We start from the raw sequence: 13,207 nt of genomic DNA, 5'->3' as shown, positions 1-13,207 counted from the left end.
GATTAAAGGTGTGCGCCACCAACGCCCGGCTCTGGGGAAGTTTTTTAAAAAAAGAAATGTATTTCTCTGAAGACTTGTGTCCATAGTTGCTCACCTTGAATACACTTGTTTATAAAATTGGGGCCTAGTTTTTGTTTTGCTCTTTTGCTTTTTGACAGGATAACCTCCTGTGGTTCAGGTTGGCTTGGAACACCTGATTGTCCTCCCTTCCCCCACTTAAATGCTGGAATTATAGGCATGTCCCAATATGCTTGAGTTAGACAGTGAAGTTTTTTGTTGTTGTTGGTTTTTTTGTTTGTTTTTTGAGACAGGATCTCTGTACCCAGCCTAGGCTGTCATCGAACTGTGTAGAGATCCACCTGCTTCTGCTTCTCTAGTTCTGAAAGATGTGCGACGCCATGACTGGCTAGCTAAGAGGGACAGATAGTAACAAGATTATATTGTTATGAGTTTCTTTCACTAATATTTAAGTATACATTGCACAAAGCTTTGCCTTATTTGGTATTTTCACTCTTCTACTTTGGATTCCATAATCTTCAGATTACGGCTCTCTTTCGCCATCTGGAATTATGTATAAGCATCTTCTGTGGCATTATTATTTATGTGGATGTTTATATTATATATGTATATAGTTGTGTATATGTCTGTCAGTTTATCCCTGTGTAATTTGACTATAGGACTCTATACTGCCTGCTACCTTTGATATTTGAGAACCAAGATTATGCTTGAGTGTAATTAAAAAAAAAGAATACAGATCGAAACTCAAGAGAAATATAGATGCAGATGTTTCACGGAAGCATGGTGAGTTAGTGACTGTGTGGGCTGGCAAACAGTTCTGTAATGATAGGAAGTTAGGAAGGTTTTTTTTTTTGTTGTTTTTTGCTTTCTTTTTTTTTAAGGCGCCGAAGTGACATATAACACCGGATACTGGTTTTGGTGAACCACACAAAAAAGTATTGAGCATTTGCGTCTTCCTTTTTGGTAGACTTTACCGTTCTCATCTGCTGTGTTTGTGATTTAGCTGTTGCAACCAGTTTTATGCTATTTGATTTTTGAGTCCTAGTGATCATTTGACATCTTTAGCTTTAAAGTGTGGTAGATTTGTGCTTTGTGTAATGTGGCACTTTGCATTATATTAAGTTTCTTAAATCTAGAAAAAGTTCCTTCATTAAGATCTTATTTGGGAGGAAGGAAACAATATCATGCTGACAAACTAGTTGCCATGAGGAATAAGGTGCCACCACTTTAAGTCAACGCTGGTAGGAACATGACAAGTTAGTTTTTGTTGTTCATTGCTGAAGTTTTTAGCGGGGCAGTGAACTCTAATTTGCTGGTAACAGGAAACATAAACAGCATTGTGTAATGAGTGCCTTTTTGCCTTGGCGGATCTGGCAAACCACGAAACCTAAAACAAGATGCGGGCTTCTTAACGAAAACTACAGTTCCCAGCGGGCCCGGCGCTGGTGGGCCATCACTTCCCCTCTGGCTCCCAGCTGCCCCTGCCCGGGCTAGCCCGGAGTCGGCTAGCTCGCGCCTGCGCAATGGCCGCTGCTTATTTTTTGGTTTGGCGGCTGCAGAGCGTGGCGCTAGGGCTAGCAGCCAGCCGTGTGCTGCAGTGTACAGAGCAGGGTGTAGGACAAAGGGCGGGTGGCAGAGACCGCGTCACTGGCCAGGGAGCTTCCTGCCTAGCTTAGAGCACGGTTGGCCATGGGGTAGTGTGGCAGCAGCTTCCTTCGTTCACTGTACACACAGTTCCTCGCTCACGTCCTCTCGTTCTGCCGCGCCAGTCCATCCTCCCCTCATACCGGCGCGCGGCACCGTCAGCCCCAGTGCGGAGGGAATGTGACGGCGTCAGCGCCTCAGGTTAGCCTCACCTCGGTCGGAGCAAGGCCCCGCGCCGCTTGCCGCAGTGCCGCGTGCTGCTGCCGCACGTACCAGGCAGCCGGCTCCGGCTTCCGCAAACAGAGGTGCAGAAGCAGCGGCCGCAGCGAGGAGCCATGACTGAGGCGGCGGCGGCCGCGCCTCCTGGCAGCCCGCGGGGGCGGCGCGGCGGGCGCCCCCTGGCGGCGCGCCGGGGCGGAGCGGCCCGCCGCAGCCGCAGCCGGCGGAGGCGCTGCTGTCCCTCCTCCCCGTGTCCCCGGCACTCGCCCGCTCGCTTGCTCGCTCCATTCTCCCTCCGCTTCAGATTAAAGGGGGGGAGGGAAAAGGAGCTCGGCCGCCATTTTCCCAGCGCCGCCGCCGCCACCGCCACCGCTCGCCGAGCCGGCGGGAGAACCAAGCACCGTAGCGGAGCCGACTCGTCTCGCCGCGGCGGCTTGGGGGGCGGCCTAAGTGCGCTCCCCGGCCGGGAAGAAGCGCCCGGGGTGGCGGCTGGGGTGCGGGCGCGGGCTGCAGACGGTGGCGCTTGTTTGTGCGGGGCGGGGGGGCGGCTTTACCCTCTGCCCCCGCCCGCCCGCCGGGACTGCGGTCCCCGGCCGTGCCCAGGTCCCGCCGGAACGGAGGAAGGCCGGAGAAAGGGCTCAAAAGAGAAGAAAAAGCGGCCGCTCCCCGCCGCCGCCTTCCCCTCCCCCCTCGCCTCGCCCCCCCGCCCGGAAAGTCAGGGCGGCTCCGGGCGCCGGGGGGGAGGAGAGCGGCGGGCCGGGCCGGAGCTGCTGCCGCGCGCCTCCGCCCGCTGGTCCTCGGCGCCCAGGCCGGGGGGCTGTTTGCAAACTGCGCCCATTTTGTGGGGCCGAATCCGCCCGGGCTACGCTCCTCCATCACGTGGTAGGTGCTGCTGCTGCTCCTCTCCTCCTCCTCCCGCTGCCCTTTCTCCTTCTCCTCGCTCTCCCTGTGGCTCCCATTTCTCCCTCTCTTTGTTAGTTGTAACTAGAAAGGCAGGGCTGGGGAAGAAAAATCCCCGGAACTTTAAATGGCCTCTTCGGGCTTCCCCGCTGCGGGTCCGGGCTGGGAGTCGCCCCAAGGGCGGGGGTGTGCGGGGGCCCTTCCCCACCAGCTGCTGCCTCGTTCGCCGGGCTTTCCTTTGGCGTTCTATTTAAAAAGGCGGCCTGGAGAACATGGTTTATTTCCGTAAGAAAAAAAAAAAGACCAAAAACAAACTCTTGCTCTTCCCTTGAACTTCTCTTGACTGCAAAGGGCCTTTCTTTGCTCGAACACGTCTTGTATGTCTGTCTCACGGTTTGTATCATAACTCTGATTGTTAACATTTCTGTTGCTTGTATATTGAGGTCATTTGCGTTTTCGGATCTAGTCTCAGGCAGACTTTTTTTTTTTTCAACTAAAGAGGAAGAGGCATTTATTTGCTTTTAAGTGAGTCTTACTGCTTTTTTGGGGGGGTCTTGTTTTCCGGCTGACGGTCTTTTGATTCTCAGCAAATAGTTTATAATTGTTTTCCATATTGTAAACAATCCTGCTCCCATGTTTTACCTAGAAATCCTTTTGTTTTCCAATGTTGGAATCCCAATGTGGATTTTTAGAGAAACTCGTTACTTAACTATTGCTTATTGATTGCCTTAGGGGAAAAGGGGTGACATGATGGCGCCACTTTAAATTGCTCTTTCCTCCGCCTGTTTTTTCCTCCTTTATCCTGGAGGTCACTGGAGCATTTTCCCGTGACCTATTAATAAAACCGCACTTGAGGGTGTTAGCTGTACAACTCCTGGGGGTTAGAATTTGGTGCCTTAAGGATCGAGAGATCCGAATCCTGTAGTCTCCAAAGTTAAGAGAAATCTCGTTAGTCCTCCAACCTAGCTTCCCTCCCCTCCATTCACAATCTTGGTGTTGCCATATCGTTCGTCACGTGGCTAGCAATCATCGTGGGGTTTTTGTTTGTTTGTTTTGGGGGTGTATGTTAATATTTTAAATTGTAGCTAAGGAAGCGTTGTTCTGCTCATTGGAGAAATCAAAATGCTTTAGTTGGTTTGGGATTCTTTTTGATACATTCGGAGAACATTTTAAAATAAACGATAAAATTACATAATCCTTGCCTTGCATAATCATGATATAGTTACAGAACTTCTTCTCAAAACTACTTTCAAGTAAGGAAAATCGTTACATTAAAATGACTTCTGTTTCTTAGAATGGTCTGTAGTTTGTATTTCCCCCGTTTTTGTTTTTGTTTTAAAGGTTATTTAAAGTACCAGTATTTACAAAGGCACAAAGTGGGCGTGTTTCCCTTCCCCCTCTTCTATGGGCTGTACTTGGTTCCTTGTCTTGCATGCTCTCACCAATTTAGAAATTTTCTATTAACTGCAGGTGTTATCCATTTAGGATTGTTTTTTTTCTAACAGTGGATACTTTAGATGTGTTTCTCTGTTGCATTTTTGATAGAGAAGTTGTTTGTAATTCTAGTTTTAGAAGCATGCTACTTGGTTGCCTATCTAGTCATGTCAGTTTTCCCTGTAATTGGATTAATTCTAATTATCCAAAAAAGTACATGTTTTCTTTCTAGATAAGTTACTAAGCTTACAAAATAAATATAAAATGTGATTCCTGGGTATGATTGATCTGTTTTTTTTTCTGCCATGTATGTTTTCAATGGTTTGAACCATTTTCCTTGCTAACAGTTACATCATGTCATATGATAGGTGCAGTCCGATGTGTTGCTCTAAAAATAAGGCAAGGTAAAAAAATGCTCATCCCTTGTTTATTTAAAAAAACTCTATAAGTATGAGATAACAGTCCTTAGTCATGGAATTCTGAATTAGATTTTCGCTAGGTTTAGCCAACAAAGTGTACAGATCTTTTGACCTTTAGAGTATTTGGTGTGATTTGTTAGCAGTCTCAGAACTTGAGGTGGTTTGAATTTATTTTTGAAGTGCGAACTACTTAGAAACACATAAATTCTTAACATCTTGATTGTGGTGAAGAGCATCTTTGATAACTAACACAGTTAAGTATATGTGAAGCAAATATTTATGATTTGTTTCCGTACACAATTAAGAGTCATCAGTTACATATTATAGATTTCAAGATTGGAGTTTTGGTCTTTCCACCTATAAGAATCTGGAAGTACTAGGTTGCTGCATCTTTCCTTATTCAGACATTAGTATCTTTCATGCTTTACTATAATGTTAAATCTTCAGGACACTCTCTGATAACTTACTATCCTTTTGAGGAAAATTCTGGAAACTAGAAAACAGTTTAATTTACTTGTGAACTTTTATCAACGTGAGAAGAAAAGAATATTGTATTTTTTCTCCTTCAAAAATTACCTGTACCTTTTCATCTCTAGTAATGCTACAGTATAATCAGTGTTTCTGTAGTATAACCCCTGAATTTTATTGTGCTTGTTTTTTTTTTTTTTTGTTTTTGTTTTTCCAGACAGGGTTATTTTGTGTAGCCCTGGCTGTCCTGGAACTCACTTTGTAGACCAGGCTGGCTTCTAACTCAAAGAGATCCGCCTACCTTTGTCTCCACATCGATGGGACAAAAAAGATGTGTGCCACCATGCCCGGCATTAATTGCTTTTAAAGTGAACAGATTTTAGGTTTTCTATGTTTGATATGACCTGCTTAATATACTCTGCTTTTTTTTTTTTTTGTGGTAGGTGATGCCTGTTTTCAAAGGTAATTTAGTATTGAGTAGTTGTAGTTGTGAGTGAAATTGTTTCCTTATTTTAAAAAATATTTTTCAAAACACTTTAAAACCTTAATCTATGCAGTATATAGAAAGCTCTAGATTTAAATGGGATTCCTTATTTTTGCTATCCAGCTTCTTTGGGGGGGGTGCCTAGGGATCATCTCTCCCACCACCCTTTTGGTGAGGCAGTTAGGATATAAATGAAAGTGACTTTCTGGGAAAAAATTGGGTACATTATATATATTATACATATATAAAAACATATTACTTCCAGTTCCAAGACCTGTCTATTCCTTGATCTGGATGGAAAGAAATAGTGTAGATAAAATATGTGGTAGTAATAGCTAACAGTTATCCTCTGGTTAGTTCTATGACTCACAATTATTTCCTCAATCTACAAATAATACTCAAGATATTGCTTCCAATCTTTTCTGTTAGCCTTGAAATGTTGATGACCTCTTTTTACAGCACTTCCTAATTCATATTGTCTTTAGTTGCTGTCCACCTGAGTTTAGAGCTTACAATTTGGGGACTGGGAAGTACCAATAAAGTTCTACCTTGTGTGATGAATTACTTCACTCTGGTAGTGATGTTTTGCACAAATTTTAGTGTCTATAAGCTAGTATGGAACTTATTAGATTGGAAACTATAAATATGTTTAGATTAAAAAATTATTCTTAGTGTAGATTTAAAGAAAGTCCAAAAAAAAAAAAACAATAAGTCTTTGTGGTGGTGGGGGTAAAGGCAATGATCCAAATGTGTTTTGCACTAGACAGCAGTCCAGGTGTTGGGCCCATTTTATTTGACACACCTGCACTGTATTCCATAAAGTGAACAAGGAAAGGACACTAATGTAAAATATCCTTCCTCAGACTCTGAGACTACAACAGCCTAACCAATGAAAGGTAGCTTATTTAAAATGAGGAAGGAGACAAAGACAGGTCTTTTAAAACTAAGCAATGAAAATAATACTCTGGGATTTGTTTCCGTGTTTAGCTACAGGTCTGTCTGGCTTTTTGGATATAGGATATTGGAAAAACCTCGATAGATAATAGTTGTGATTTACCAAAAGACTTGGACTCACAAGCATTGGAATAGGCTTTTTTTTTATGTTCAGTTTTCCTAATTTTTGATAGGGTAAAGCTAACCAACTTCCCATGAATGAAAAATAAACTTGGGAGCCAGGTAGAATGGCACACATCTTTAATTCCAGCAGAGGCAGGTGGATCTCTGAGTTTGAGACCAACTTCGTATGGTCCAGGACAGCCAGGGATTCATAGTGAGACCCTGCCTCAAGAAGGAAAAACAAACTAGGGTACTCTACAAGAAATATTTAATGAAGCCGGGCGTTGGTGGCACACGCCTTTAATCCCAGCACTCGGGAGGCAGAGGCGGGCGGATCTCTGTGAGTTCGAGGACAGCCTGGTTGTAATACAAAGTGAGTTCCAGGACAGCCTCCAAAGCCACAGAGAAACCCGTCTCGAAAAAAACCAAAAAAAAAAAAAAGAAATATTTAATGATTGTATATGAAGATTTTAATGAATGCCTTAAACCTTTATGAACCAAGAGGTAAAGGGGACCTTATATTTTTTTTTTGTGTGTCTTTGTGTGGGTATGTGAGAGTGAGTGTAGATGCCCATGGGCTAATGGCATTGGGCCCTCTGCAGCTGGAGTAATAACAGATGGTTATGAACTGCCTGATATTGGTGCTGGGAACTGTCTAAGCCGTTTCTCTATCCCCCCCTTTAAACTTTTTTTTTTTTTTTTTTTTTTTTTGGTTTTTACAAGACAGGGTTTCTCTGTATTGTTTTGGAGGCTATCTTTCCAGCCTGGCCTCGAACTCACAGAGATCCGCTGCCTCTGCCTCCGAGTGCTGGGATTAAAGGCGTGCGCCACCATCGCCCGGCTCCCCCCTTAAACTCTTAATCCTGTTGGCTACCACAGTTTGGCAAATGCTAATTGTTTAATAAAAGTTGCTTTTTGTTTGTGGTGGTAAACTGCGATGCCTACTCAGAGTTTTTCAAAACATGGTCGATTAGGCAGGCTGCCACTCTCTACAGCTAACTTAAGAACCTTGCATCAGCCTCCTGGGTGCTGAAGTTGTCAGTGTATGCCAACATGCCCTACATAAAAGTTATTTTCCATAAGTCTCCATTTCTAAGATTTCAAACCAGCTTTATAGAATTTTAGCATTTGAATGACCTACCAAAGAATTATTTATGTAATTACTGGCTTTGAACTTGTTTTTTTTTTTAAAGATTTATTTATTACATATACACCAGATTGAATTGTAGATGGTTGTGAGCCACCATGTGGTTGCTGGGAATTGAACTCAAGACCTCTGGAAGAACAGTCAGTGCTCTTAACCTCTGAGCCATCTCTCCAGCTCCATTTGAACTTGTTTTTTAATTCTAGTTCTTTTGTTTGTTTGTTTTGAGACAGGGTTTCTCTGTGTAGCCCAGACTGACCTCGAACTCCTGCCTTCGCTTCTAGGCCATTGCCCTGCTAGTTCTAAGTTTTTGTATTTAAATTTCTTCTCCAATTGATGGCATTGGGGAATGTAAAGTAGAGCTAAATTCAGTGTTACCAAAAGTTGTCATTTGAACTAGAAATCTGAGCTGAGATTTTAGTTAAACATTTAAGTATAGGTCTTTAGAAAAAGCTGCTTCAGGGGCATGCACTTTAAGACGTCCTTCACCTTTTAATTTCTCTTAAAAAAAGTAGAGCAGTTTAAGGTCAGACCTAGTTAAATTCAGTTGGAGGGGAAATGTGAGGAATAACAAGGTTGAGTAATAATATTCAACTAATACTCAGGTTCTCTATTTGCTGTTTGGCCTTCATTGACTGCCTGCTAGTACTTCAAGAGAGTGTGAAGAGGGTTAGAGCTAACTAGTTTTTGGGGTTTGTAGCATTTGCTAGTTCAGAGATTTAATAAAATTTGTGTATGTATGTGTATTGTGTGGTGGGAGTGTAACTTAGTAGAATGCTTGCTTAGCGCTTGTGGTCCTGGGTGGAGGTGGGAGTCCTGTAGCAAAACACATGTACACATGCACAAGGAAATATTTAGGTCTTGAAAATTTTACTAAGGTGTTTTTATGTGGGGAATGCGGAATATATGAAGACCTTAAAAAACATGTATATATGTATATTTGTATATATGTAGGGTTTTTTGATAGTTGACAATTTATTCCACACCATCTAGTCTTGGGCCTCTCAATGGAACAAAAGAAGGCTATTAGTATTTTATTATTTCTCTGGCATTGGAAAAATGGTTTTGTTCTTGTTTTGTTTCTCCTTGTAGCCCTAGCTGTCTTGGAGCTAGTTCTATAGACTGGCTTTGGACTCAGGGTTGCCTCTGCCACCCTAGTCCTGGGACTAAAGGCGTATGCTAACTACGTGGAAAATGTTTTTTATTATTAATTTAAAGGGATAAAGGAAGTTTTGGTGGAATCTCTGGAATTTGACTTTGAATCCTGGAGAATAATCCTTGAATTTGCTTGGACTTTTCAAGAGTTCAAAACCACTAGGTTTGTTAGAGATAAAATTTGTATGTTTGTGTCTGTGAGCTAAAGACTGGTAAGGAGTTTGAATTCATGATGGATAGAAATAAACACTGTTAATAGTTTGACTATATAGCCATGCTTAAAAAACAAAAACAAAAAACATTCTAGGCTTGGAGAGATGACTCCCGTTAAGAGAAGTACTTCCTGTTTTTGCAGAACCCTGGAGTTTGGTTCTTAGCATGTATGTCAGGTGGCCTCATAACCATCTGTCCAGCTCCAGGGAACCCAGTGCTGCCTTTTGGCCTCTGTGAGTGTGCACAGACAAATGTTAAAATTTCTTGCATCCTTTTCTTTCTGTGTCTTTTTTTTTTTTTTTTTGAGACAGGATTTCTCTATTGTTTTGGAAACTGTCCTGCAATTTACTCTGTAGAGCAGGCTGTCCTTGAACTCACATAGATCCTGTGCCTCGTGAGTGCTGGGATTAAAGGCATGAGCCACCAACACCCAGCTGTTTCTGTGTCTTATACATAAATTGGTTCGTGCTTCTTAGATGGTTTTATATTTTTAAATGTTAATCTATTTTTAAAAATATTACTGTTCAATGAAAAGATTGTGCATATATCTTTTTTTTTTTTTTTTTTTTTTTTTTGGTTTTTCAAGACAGGGTTTCTCTGTGGCTTTGGAGGCTGTCCTGGAACTCGCTTGGTAGTCCAGGCTGGTCTCGAACTCACAGAGATCCGCCTGCCTCTGCCTCCCGAGTGCTGGGATTAAAGGCGTGCGCCACCAACGCCCAGCTGTGCATATATCTTCTGCACCCATGAAAATAATTTCTTCTATTGGGTAGATCCCTAGAAGTATAGTTGCTAGATAAAAAATTTGAGTAATTGCATTTGAGATTTGGTAGACATTGCCTTCAAAGTATAATGCAGTCAGATTTAATATTTAATATAGTTCAAAAATTTTCCAGCCGGGCGGTCCCAGCACTCGGGAAGCAGAGGCAGGCGGATCTCTGTGAGTTCGAGGCCGTGCTGGACCGACAGCCTCCAAAACAATACAGAGAGACCCTGTCTCGTAAAACCAAAAAAGAATTTTTTTTCCAAGCTGTTGTGGAGTACATTTCTAATCCCAGCACTCAGGAGGCACATTTCTGTGAGTTCCAGACAGGTCAGGGCCACAAAGTGAAACCTTGTCTTAAGCTTTCCAGTCTGGGTACAGGTATTTGGCTATGTGAATGAGTGGAAGTTGAAATTGATGAGGTTTATCCTGTTAGTCAGTTGGTAAATAGTTTACTAGATTGTGTCACCTCGTCATCAGACAATTCCATTAACTTCTAGTGGATCTGTATCTGATTCTTTCAGTGTGAACACTTGGGTTACTTAGGATATGTGTATTGGCACTGTGCTGCTTTCAGGAAATAGATTTAACACAAACCATACTGTCTGCATAGCCTAAGGAGTGATGGGATGAAATCTAAGAGTTTATGATACACTGGTTACAGTTGCCCAGAGCGTCAGTGGAGTACAGATTTTGAGGCTGCAGGGAGAGATCATTAACTCAACCTGGAAGGAATAAGGCATACTTGCATGACTTTGTAATTTGAAGCTGAACCTTGAAATAGTAGAATGGGAATTTTGTATATTTTGGTGAGTGTAGAGAGCATCAAATGATGTTGAATGCTAAGGGGACAGATAGTCTAAGCACCACATAATCAGATTTGATTTTCCTTCTTCCCTTTCTTGCCTTTGATATAGTTATTATGATAGTAGAGGCAAGATTGGAGACTTGAGATGAGATAGAAGAAGGATGAAGAGCTGGAGATTATTAATGCTACTGCCTTAATTACTGTATATAATGGGGCTCTGAAGTAAGGCCAGCAGACTAAAGATAAAGTGAATATGTTGATTATTCTGCCCACAGAACACCTTCCCACTTTACTTTTAAATATTTAGATTGTTCTACACTTCTTCTTTGTCTCAGAATGGAGTTGTTTTTTGACCCACCTGTTCAGCTCAAGTGTCTATTTTAAGGGAAAGGGGGTAAACAGATTCTGCATGTCTGTTGCAATACTTTCAGGGTCCTGGAGCCTATGAGTTGCTTATGCAATGTCTGCATGAAATGGAATAAGCTGTGCCCACTCTTAGAATAGTTCTGAATGTCTTCTGTCTTGGAAACTTTCCTTAGCCCCTTCAGACAAAACACAGAAAACTGCCTTCATTGAGAGGGTAGGTGGTGGCACTCGCCTTTAATCCCAGTACTGGGAGGCAGAAGCAGAAGCAAGTGGATCTCTGTGAGTTCCAGACCAGCCTGGTCTGCAGAGCGAGTTCCAGAACAGGCTTTAAAGCTACACACAGGAAAAAAAAAAAAAAACCCTCTCTTCACATCTAATTTATGTCTTTTTAGCATTAACGAGGTTGTACAATTTTTAGTGCCTCTTGTAGTCTTTCTATGGTTTAGGCTTGACATTAATAGACATATAATGAGGTGTTTGTGTTAGAAGGTAAACCACTGATTGAAATCACAATTCATTTACATAGGGAATGTTTATTGAAGGGCAGAAGTTGGTTTTGAGTTTGGTGATGGAACAGTTTTCTTCCTTTTCTTTTCCTTTCCTTTTCTTTCTTTTGGTATGGGATGCTTGCTTGCATGAACTGTTGGTGTAATGCTGAGTTCTAATTAGACCTGTTTCCTCTGCAAAGCCTACCCCTGACAACTGTGTCTCAGCTCTTTAATGTGTTTATTTTACAGGGTCTTTGTAGGTGCTTAGTACAATGGTCTGATTTTAATAAATACATATTGGAAATAACAGATAGTTAGGGTGTTCTCGTTGACTTTCCTCTAAAGACTAAAATTTAGGTTTTAATTTCAAGCAGTGTAAACTTAGCCTTGAATGACTGGGCTGTTGAATACTTCCTGTTCTTCCAGAGGACCAGAGCTTCCAAGTGTCCACATGAGGCTGCTCACAACTGTCTGGAACTTCAACTCTAGAGGATCTGATACGCTTTTCTGGCCTTCTTAGGCCTATAAACACATAGGCACACCCATATATACATGGATAAAAAAATAACTTTAGAAAGTATGAGTCATTAAGAAGTATGAGACTTTGAAATTTAGTGTGATCTTGGGCAAATTACTTATCTTGGAATCAAGTTTCCTTCATTCATGAAATAAGGACAGTAGAATTTAGTAAACAGCCTTACTATGAAGACTAAGTAAGTATATATAAAACAGAACCATTGGCCGACATAGTAAAAGGACATTTAATGTTAGTAAACAGCAGTTTAATATTTTACTTTGGTGAATGTATTTAGGCACACATGTACCATAGCATTTAGGTGTGTGTGCATGTACCTGGGTGTGAAAGTCAGAGGACTACTTGTGAAAGTTGGGTCTCTGCTTACAATTTTTTATTCCTGGGATCAAATTGAAGAAGTCAGGCCTGGTAGTGAGCCTGCTGACCCTTCTCTCTTGGCTCAATGAATAATAGTACTCTTCATGACCTATCTTCTAATACAATAATACCCTTAGTAATAATGAAACATTTGCAGTTAAGAGGCTCAGTTGTCAATAGGACCATACTAAGGTGGTGAGACCCACATTTAAAAAATGTCCTTGTTGTCCTTCTCTAGCACATTCCAAACATTCCAAAGTATATGTTATATATATATAATATATATATATATATACACATATATATTTTTGAGGGGGAGGGGTTTCGAGACAGGGTTTCTCTGTATTGTTTTGGAGGCTGTTCTGGAACTCACTCTGTAGACCAGGCTGGCCTCGAACTCACAGAGATCCACCTGCCTCTGCCTCCCGAGTGCTGGGATTAAAGGCGTGCGCCACCAATGCCTGGCGTATGTATATATTTTTATCTTTAAGACTACTACTGGGTGGTGGCAGCCTAAGCCTTTTAATCCCAGCACTCAGGAGCAGAGGAAAGCAGATCTCTGAGTTCGAGGCTAGCCTGGTCTATAGAATTAGTTTCCTGACAGCCAGGGCTAAAGACCAAAAACAAAACCAAAAAACCAAAAAAGTGTATTCTGTGGTGTGGCTTCTAGTTACTTGATCATAGATCATTGTAATTGTTGTTTTCCTGAAACTGTAGTACATCATCTGATTTATTCAGC

The 13,207-nt window shown here is 42.0% G+C and overlaps 1 protein-coding gene across 6 annotated transcripts in view; it reads left to right on the top strand.

Annotated features, from left to right (window-relative positions):
* Kansl1 (KAT8 regulatory NSL complex subunit 1) overlaps positions 1–13,207 on the top strand; it is a 134,881-nt gene that overhangs the window by 22,600 nt on the left and 99,074 nt on the right. Inside the window, exon 1 of one of the 6 annotated variants that reach the window (XM_040749861.1) lies at positions 1,716–1,863. The exons of 4 other annotated variants lie outside the window; for them this stretch is intronic. The gene's annotated coding sequence lies outside the window, so the exon portion shown is untranslated. Of the gene's footprint in view, positions 1–1,715; positions 1,864–2,178; positions 2,764–13,207 lie in introns of those variants that run through there. One more of the 6 variants, XM_040749860.1, reaches the window with a different exon arrangement.

This window comes from Mesocricetus auratus, unplaced genomic scaffold, assembly GCF_017639785.1.
Source record: "Mesocricetus auratus isolate SY011 unplaced genomic scaffold, BCM_Maur_2.0 Super-Scaffold_100007, whole genome shotgun sequence".
Lineage (NCBI taxonomy): Eukaryota > Metazoa > Chordata > Mammalia > Rodentia > Cricetidae > Mesocricetus > Mesocricetus auratus.
The sequence above is the reverse complement of the archived record's forward strand: the minus strand, read 5'-3'. Positions and strand labels throughout refer to the sequence as shown.